Raw genomic sequence first — 9,547 nt, 5'->3', positions numbered from 1 at the left:
ATCCCGCAATATACGCTGAATTCTGAGGACTCTCCTTATCAATCTTGCACCTTCCGCAATGGGTGGCTCGCGTAAACGGACAGGACATGGCTGCGACAGGCTTCCCAAATCCACCTTCGCTTTTATAGCCGTGGTCTCCCATCTTGATTGCACAAAGTAATTTACTATTACTACTCTAAAATATGAATTACATCTGAAATAATCAAATACATGTAATAGAATGTTAATAGTACATTTCCCTTTTTTAGGATATGACCTGTATGTATCTGTGTGAAATCAATAAAAGGATCAAGTGCTGCATTATCTTTAGTTACATTGATAATATTTATTTATGGTGAAACAGTGGTGGAATATCGCTGTTGCTTTCATATAAATGAAGCAGACATACCTGCGTGGCCGCGATCTAATCCTGTTTACATAAAGTAAACCTGCTCCCGAGCAGGTTTACGCTTACGGCTCTGTTGCTATGACAGCAAGTCCCGGATGAGCTTCGGGGAACTGAACGATCCAGGATCACACGAAATCGTCAACAATCAAATCCAGCTTACTTAGCGAGGTACGAAGAACGGGCCCCTGGTCTAACATTATTTAATCCTTGCATCCATGACTTTGCCCATGGTGTGTTTGATCTTGGCAGCTTGTTCACCCCTAGGTGGCACTATGTCCTTCACTGCCACCATCCTCGTTCCCTGCTTGCATCTATGTTCCTTCTATCACAACTCTGGGATTTTGTCGGGAGAATGCAAAGCTGCAGAAACACTGAACTCTTTTAAGTCTAAAATTAAAACTCATTATTTAGACTTGCTTATGAGTTACTGATCCTATTATGGCTCTCTACCTGTTTGTTTTAATTTTTTCATATAAATTATTGTCTTGATTATTGTTTTATTGTAAATGCTTTTTTGTAAATGTTTTCTTGTATTTTACTTTTATGGTGTTTTATGTGTTTTATTTTAATCATGTAAAGCACCTTGAATTGCCTTGTGCTGAAAGTGTGCTATACAAATAAAACTGACTTGCCTTTGTTATTCTATTAAAATTTTTCTGTGGGCTTTGTTGTCCTCTCGCTTGACTTTGAATTCAAGGATGCAGACAGACATTTCACTGCTTCTTACAAAGTATTTACAAACATGCTGCTTTAATTACACATGCTCATAACAAACCTAAACGTGGGATGAATTATATGAGGTATACCAACATGTGTGTAACTTATTTCAAGTGTTATAATATTTTTCAATGGGAGTTTGATTATAAGATATACTTCAAAACACTCACATAACTTTACTCCAGTGATTGCCTTTTCTGTGAGTGAGGCACTCTATATAATTACTTCCCAATGATTTAGTAGATATATGAATTAAACAATGATGAACAGTAATTATTTCCCAAACATTACACACAAATACTAGGAAACTGACTGTGACACACACACACCTACACACACACCTAGTTATTGGTTTTTAAAGTTATTTGTTAATCAAATGTGAAACCCTGAGCTTCAAAGGCAAATATGGAAGAAGTCTTATAGATACGAGAAAACACAGTGCAACACACCTAGAAACAAATTACCCAAGCACACACACAGGAGAGCCAGTATTGGAGTGCCAGTGTAATCTATTAAAGCATATTGTGATGCCACCTCTTCATTTTTTAAAAATGTATTACATTCCTTCTTGAGTGATTTTGCACTAATATTCGAGTCAACAAATACTGTGATTTACAACAAAAACCAAAAAAAGCTGCTGATTTTTTAATTTAATTATTTGTAAGTATGTGTAGCTCTATTTCTATGTATTATATTAAAACTTATGTGATGTGTATGTTTAAAATAACTCATTACTGACAGGCAGAGGTAAGAAGTAACAAAGTACAAATATTTTGTCTGTAATTGAGTAGTTATTTTTTTAGCAACTTTTTACTTTTACTCCCCTCATTTCAAAATAAATCTCTGTATGTTCTACTCCTTACATTTACAAAACAAAAAACTTTTTGAAAGCAATTTCACCACCATCATGTGTCAAATAAATTTCTCAGCTTCAACAATAAGTTGATTCTTCAGATGATGTGGCAGCAGTAAATGGGCTAGGGTGTTTTTTAAGCATTCGTGTTTTGCATTTTCACACAGAATTCCTGTGAAGTAAAACAGGCAAATATCTGTGAAACAAAAGTGAAAGCCTGACGTAAAAACGCAAGCAAAAATAATAGTTTTATCACTTCAGTTGACATAATACGAACAACACTGGAACACACCTTAACACACCCACACACATGGAGGAAATGGGAGGTGGAAACAGCAGTGTATATTTAAAAGGACAAAGGAGCTCTGGTCATTTATTCATTCACCAGATTCTTTTCACGTTACAGGTAAGTCTGAAAATTAAAACTGATCATCTCATAGTTTATTTTAAGACTTTTAGAAAATGATTTGAAAATTTTACAAAATGTGTTGCAGTTCAGTAGTTTCAGCATTTCTTTGTAATTTGTGTGTTCTTCAAACATCTTGATGTTTTAAATCTTTTGATTTAAAATAATAATGAAGCTAGAATTTAAAACTCTCCAGTCTGGAAACGTATTATTCACCTCTTTTTCCTAACACTTGTACATTTTCTTTTTAGAAACAGACTTAAACAGAACAGTGATGGCAGCAGCAGCTTTAGCCTCAAGCAGTGGAGTGACTGTTTCCCGCACCACCAAAGGCCTGTTTCTCATGTTCACCCTGCTGTGTCTGGTTTGCCTTTCAAGTGCCCTGATAGACAAGGACCAACTGGTACATTCAACATTGCTCAGTCAGCAATTTTACACTTAAGGACCAACTAGTTTTTGCTTAATCTTGAGTGACTTTATTGAAGTAATTTGCAAGTCAACAGACTTTGCGAGTGACCACAAATACATTTTCTTATGAAATGTGTTGGGTTTTTTTCATTTCTTTATATGTTATTCAGACTTTTTGACATTTCTATCTGATTATAACAAAAGAAACAGTACAAAAATAAGCAAAACAACAACACAAAACTGTTATATTTCAGACAGAAATGGTGTAGGCCATTTGTGCACCAAAGCAGCAATGTAACAGAAAACAGTGTTTCATAATAACACTAATATCATTAGTATTTGTTACATTATGCACTATTTTATAACTTCAGCCATACATCTATTGAACAATAACCATCTCAATGGTCACTTTGGATTTTCAGGAACAACCCAGAGAAACCTATCAGAAAACATCTGTGGTACTCCCATCTTTTTCTGACATGTCTTGTTTTCAGAAGTGGAAGCAATGTTTATATAAACTGACACATAATAAAGACATATACCGAATTTTAGTATTGTTTGTTGTCAAAATATCTACAGTGGTGTAAAAAAGTGTTTGTCCCCTTCCTCATTTACTAGTGTTTTAGCACATTAGAATATTTGTCACACTTAACTGTAGCTGTTTCAGATCATCAAAAAAAAAAATTAGACAAATGCCACTTAAATAAATGGTCAAATGATTTAAATGATGACTCCTTTAATTAAGGAAGAAAAGTAATCCAAACCAGCCTGGTCCTGTGTGAAAAAGTAATTGCCCGTCTTGTTAAATCGTGATTTAACTGTGATTAAATTAGTTTAGTTTCACTAAACATACTCAGGCCTGATTGCTGGCAGACCAGTTGAATCAAGAAATCATTTGAACAGTACTACTCTGATAAAGTGAAGCAGGCTAAAAGATCCCAAAAAGTACCGCATCGTGCCATGATCTAAAGAAACAAACTTCACACGTCTCATGTCAGAGTTCATGATTCAGCAATAAGAAACAGACTAAAAAAACTCAAAAAAATGCAAAGGCTTGTGTCACATTTGTGAGACACTGTATCTCTCGCAAAAATAAACAACTTTTTCTTTTATGTAATATCCCTAGCAACTAAAATGCATGTAATCTATTTACAAATTATGTAACATATAATCCAAATTGTCCATTCATCCATTCACTTCCACTTATCCTGTTCAGGGTTGCTGGAGCCTATCCCAGCTGTCATAGGGCAAGAGTCAGGGTACACCCTGGACAGGTCACCAGTCGAACACACAAAGACAGACAACTATTTGCACTCACTTTCAATTTAGATTAAACAATTAACCTATCCTCACTAAGCACACATCTTTGCACAGTGAGAGGAAGCTGGAGTAATCCCACACAAACACAAGGAGAACATGCAAATTCCACACAGAAAGACCCGAGCTTGATGGTGGAATTGAACTCAGGACCTTCTTGCTGTGCAGCAACAGTGCTAACCACCGTGCCACCCAAATTGCTTGTCCACTTTTGAAATATCTAAACAATGCATTTATCATTTAGTGCATTCTAAAGTTAACTTATACTAGTAGAGTTTTTTAAAAAGTTTATTTTTCCAAACCACATGTGAAACCCTGTGCTTTGAGTTATTGTATGTCACTTGTTTTCCATGTTGAAACTATTTCAACGATTTCTGCCACTGTAACAGACACACACACGCCGGGGGGGGGGGGGGGGGGGGGGGGGGGGGGGATTGAAGATCAGAACAGAAAAGAGAGTAAGGATGAGCCAGCACTGGAGGACCACTCACATTGTGTGTGCCATAGGTTTGAGTCAGTCTGCTATCATCTCTCATCTGCTATCTCAGGATGGTGGTGTATGAGAAGAGTCTGTTTGTTGTTTTCACAGAGTAGTTGAAGTTGACGGTACTTGAAGTTATTTAATCAAATATTGATATCTAGTGTCACTGAATTTATGTAATTTTGCTACACAAAATATTGCAATTCTACATATTTGTAACCCTTCACCCTGTTATTTACATGTCATTATTTTTTTCTTTCTACTCTGTCTCCTTTTACTCTCTTTGATTCTTTTAATTTCTTTCTCTTCTTTCTTCTTGCTTTCCCCTCAAGCCTCAGTGGTCTGATCAGATTGCTTAAGCTAACATAGATTTAGATTTGCAATCTGTTGCGGATTTCAGTCTTTCAAAGATGTGTAAGACAATTTAAAGAAACCTTCATTTATTCACAGAACAGATGCATTTATCTAATCATGTACAGAATATCTTAACAATTTCTTAAAAAGAAGACAAACCCTATAATTTATACCAGTTTCTATTATCTAATATAGAAGACAAAACTTAGTTATTCATGTATAGACCATTTTCATAGCTGACATATAGAAAAGACAAAAACAGGAATGTATTTATGGTGTAGAGATTTCAGAAAAAATATTCTGTTTGGGAGCAGTTCACTTTCATGCCTTACCAGGACAATTGAACCTATGCCAGGTCAAGATGTCTGTCATTAGTTTTGTCTGTCGTTGACATAACTAACAGAATATCAACATAAAGTAAATGTTTTTATTTTGTATTATTTTATTTTACATTTACATTATTTATATTTTCAAATATTGTGATAGTTGTATTTAAATTGTATGAATGTATTCACTACAAGTTTTCAAACCTCCAAAAATAATTCATAGTTTTAAAGGAAGTTCTAGTAAAAGGGGTGCAGCAAAACTCGTCCAAAACTCAAACATGGCAATGGTGGACAAGCGGGGCTAAAAACTTTTAAATATTACTGTTTCTGGGTCACAAAATAAACTTTTAAGTTATTTTCAAGCGAGAATGTAGCTGTGTAAGCTTCAAATATCTGCTCGATTTATCAAGATATCATATATTTCCAAACGTGCTCCGACATTTTCGGAGACGTATGTGACCCACCAGCTCCACAGCAGATAGCGAGGGCGAGGATCACTAGAGCCGACGAGAACAGCGGACTCCCGGCACATCGTTTTCAACTACTCAGGTTAAACAAACCCCAAACCCCAGCAGCTGTCTATTGTATTGAGTGTCCACTAAAATAAAAATAAAAGTGTTCTAACATCTCACCTGCTTGTTTTTATTAAGACATACAAGTACACTATTTTTATTAATAGAGATTTCGCTATTGAGGTTAAACATGATCACTTCTAAATGTTAATGTTAGGTTTATTTCAGTGTTTTATTTGTTCCTGAGTAAATCAGTTTGGCTGTGATTAAAGTTAAGCTTCATAACATATTTCTTACAGTTAAATTAAGAGGGGACGGCAGTAAAAACTCCGGACTTGTGACATCATCAAGTACGTTGGTGTTCCAATTATACAAATCGCGAGTCCGTGCTCGTGTTCTCGGTAAGTCCGTTCTCGCCGAGAACGCGAGTACGTACTTGCGTACTTAGAATTGCGAAAGGGCCAGTGAGTGATTGAGTGATTCGTTTGCTCTATGATTCAGTACAGAACGGAGGGAGTGAGTAGCTCAAATGTGCTGTTAGCATGTTAGCAGAGCGATGCTACTGTGAACCAAGGAGCTATTGTCTTGATGTGAGCTTCTACTCAGGGTATTTTCTTCCAGTTCAGAGCAGAAGTTTTTTTGTTAAGATACTGGATGTTGTGTTTTTCTCCACAATTTTAATTATAAGCTAGGTATATTGCTGCTAACAGCAACAGGGATGAGTCAGTGAGTCAGTTGGGCTTGTGAATCATGATTCATGAGTCAGTAAAGTGATTCTCGAGTATTGAAAGATTTGTTCATGATTCGCGCATCACTAGTATACTGCATGATGCTGTAGATGCAGCAGCAGCAACAGTTGGAGATGTAGTAGACACACTGGCATCTTTATTACTATTCTGCCCCTCTGTTGTTGCTTTACTGGGTTTCTTTGGCTGGTGCATTTCTCAGGTTTCCCAATAGTGGGCAGTATTACCCCTTCAGTTTGTGGTTTCTTCTTTAGTTATTTGGTGTGCACTACACAACCCCCTTTGGTGATGTGTTGTAAGCAGCAGGCAAAGTTCACGCAGGCAGTGTGAGAAAATCAGTGTTGCCAACTCAGCGACTTTGTCGCTATATTTAGCGAGTTTTCAGACCCCTTAAAAAAAGACGTGAAAGCGCGTATCGCTTTTACTCTCAACAAGCAGCGGGTGCTGTAACGCAGTCAGTTCTTCTTTTACTCTTATGCTGTTTTGTGGATCACAAGGTTTAAAACTACTTATAAACACACACACACACACAAAGTAACTCCACCAGAGCGCCTATTTCGGGTCACTTTTGCCGGTCCAAGCCCGGGTAAAGGAGCAGGGTTGGAATTGTGACATTAAAAAAAACAATAATTGCTAAAAGAAATTTAATTTGTAGTTCTAAATAAACTCTAAATGCATTTAGGACGTTTTTTACTCACTTTATGTCTCTTCCACGATGTTATTTCTCTCTGCAACAACATAGGTTACAATTAGATTAGCATGACCAATTATGCAAATTAGGCGATGACGTCATTTAGCGACTTCTAGCGACTTTTAGGACAACCAATAGCAATTTTCCTTACTGAGGAGTTGGCAACACTGGAGAAAATGCATGGAGCAGAAAACAAGCTGCACAACTTTAAGCCCAGTTTACATCGTTGGGGAGTTTGTTGAGCCATAATCTGTAAGTAAGCAATGTCTAGCTTTATTTTCTGTATGATTTGTCACTTTCATGTTACTTAAAAGGTTATTTGAACGTATAAAGGAAAGATGTTTATGGTGAATGTAAAGCATAAGAAAAGCTATGTTGCTAACTTGTTTTTGGTTACAAAATATGTCAATACTTATGCTTACGTATTATTTTACTGTATGTTCACAGTCTTACAAATTAAAAGAGGAAAAAACGGTCTTCAGTTAAAGACACAAAGACAAAGCGATGTGTCTTGTTGTTCCTGGAACCATCTCCTCTTATGTTAAGCTCGCTGCATAGGGTGAATAGCCATACATTCACCTGAGGGCAGCAGAATTACTATCACACTCAACTGACTGCGTTTTATCTTCCCAATGCACTGATGGGTGGACAGTTCTCAGGTGCCTGTGCAGGCTGTTTGTGGAGCCGGCTCTATATGATAACCTTTTCTTGCAGACTGTACATTCTGCCTATGTATTGTCAATAAAATTGAAATGGTTCCAGATTTTGCTTCTTTTCTTGGTGTCAATCATTTTCTTTACTATATCTTTCTAATGTGATGATGTTGTCTTTTGGAAAAAATCAGAAACACAGCTCCAAATAACGTGAAGATTCATCAGCCAGATTAAGTGTTTACTGAAAATTGACAGGGATAGTGGACATCATCATCACAATTCCAATCAATCCTTTCCACACAGAGAAGCATAAACACACTCGACTATCATTAATCAAATATAACACGCATATACAAACACGATTTGTAATTCAGTTTACAATAGGGCTATTTCGCTCAGTCAGCAAGTGGCGGTATCCTCGTACACTGGGGAGTCTTCTGTTTTGTTTAACTGCCATTAAACAAAACAGAAGAAGAAGAGAACATCTGCACATGCGCGGTACGGATAGTACGAGTAGACCTAATCCGTAACTATCTTTTTTTTCCCCTTTTTGTCTACATTATATTGAAATGTTTCATTATTGCAAACGTTTTAAGAGATACTGTTAATGTCTTACCAGATAATCTGACCCGTAACTATCGTAAAATGCTTCGAGCGGAAGTAGATGCCTTTCGCACATGTGTAGCAGTCTCCTCTTGTGGTTTGCAGAGGTTGCTCTTTCTGAGCAACACTCTGCTGAGTGACCTCCGACCCGGAAGCTCCTCCTCGTGAGAGCTGTCCCTCCGACAGCTGATTCGGGCACTTCAGCTGTTTTTAATTAGACTCTAATAAGACTACTTAAGCCAGGGTTGAGTGATGGTCAGCGCTGGAGTATCGCACCAACCCTGGTAGTGACTCAAGCATATAGTTATGTGTCTGTCGCAAACAAAACGGCTCTTAGGGACAGATTTTGAAGTGAACAACGGGAGCCGGCTCCGTGTTTCCTTTTTTTTTTCTTTCTCTCACCCTCTCTCTTTCTTACTTTTTTTTGCTTCACACCGCACGTGAGTCTTGTGTTTGCGCTGAGCAGAGGGTCGCAAACACAGCCTTATGTTTGCCCACTCGCAGTACCACAGAAACAGAGCAGGAGGGAGAGGGAGAGAAAGAGAGCCAGGGGCAACAACAAGAGACAACATCATCACATTAGAAAGTTATAGTAAAGAAAATGATTGACACCAAGAAAAGAAGCAAAATCTGGAACCATTTCAATTTTATTGACAATACATAGGCAGAATGTACAGTCTGCAAGAAAAGGTTATCATATAGAGCCGGCTCCACAAACAGCCTGCACAGGCACCTGAGAACTGTCCACCCATCAGTGCATTGGGAAGATAAAACGCAGTCAGTTGAGTTTGATAGTAATAAAGATGCCTATTGCAACTGTTGCTGCTGCTGCATCTACAGCATCTTGCGCTATATCACCACCACCACCTATACCAAACCAGAGCTCTATTAGTTTTTGCAGAGGTCTGTGACCCCAGCAAGACAGAACTCAATTGATGAAGACCTGGCAAAGATGATTGCACTTGATTTCAAACTATTTCAGCTGTGGGTGTTAAAGGATTCAGAAAGTTTATTCATGCACTGAATCCTATGTATGCAATTACAAGCAGGAAAACACTCTCCCAAAAATCATCCCACGCCTATGTGACAGAG

The sequence above is a fragment of the Mchenga conophoros genome, linkage group LG3 (genome assembly GCF_057382185.1).
Source record: "Mchenga conophoros isolate Kocher_MC1m ecotype Shallow Benthic linkage group LG3, M_conophoros_male_GT1.1, whole genome shotgun sequence".
Taxonomy (NCBI): Eukaryota; Metazoa; Chordata; class Actinopteri; order Cichliformes; family Cichlidae; genus Mchenga; species Mchenga conophoros.
This window is presented reverse-complemented; position numbering follows the sequence as displayed.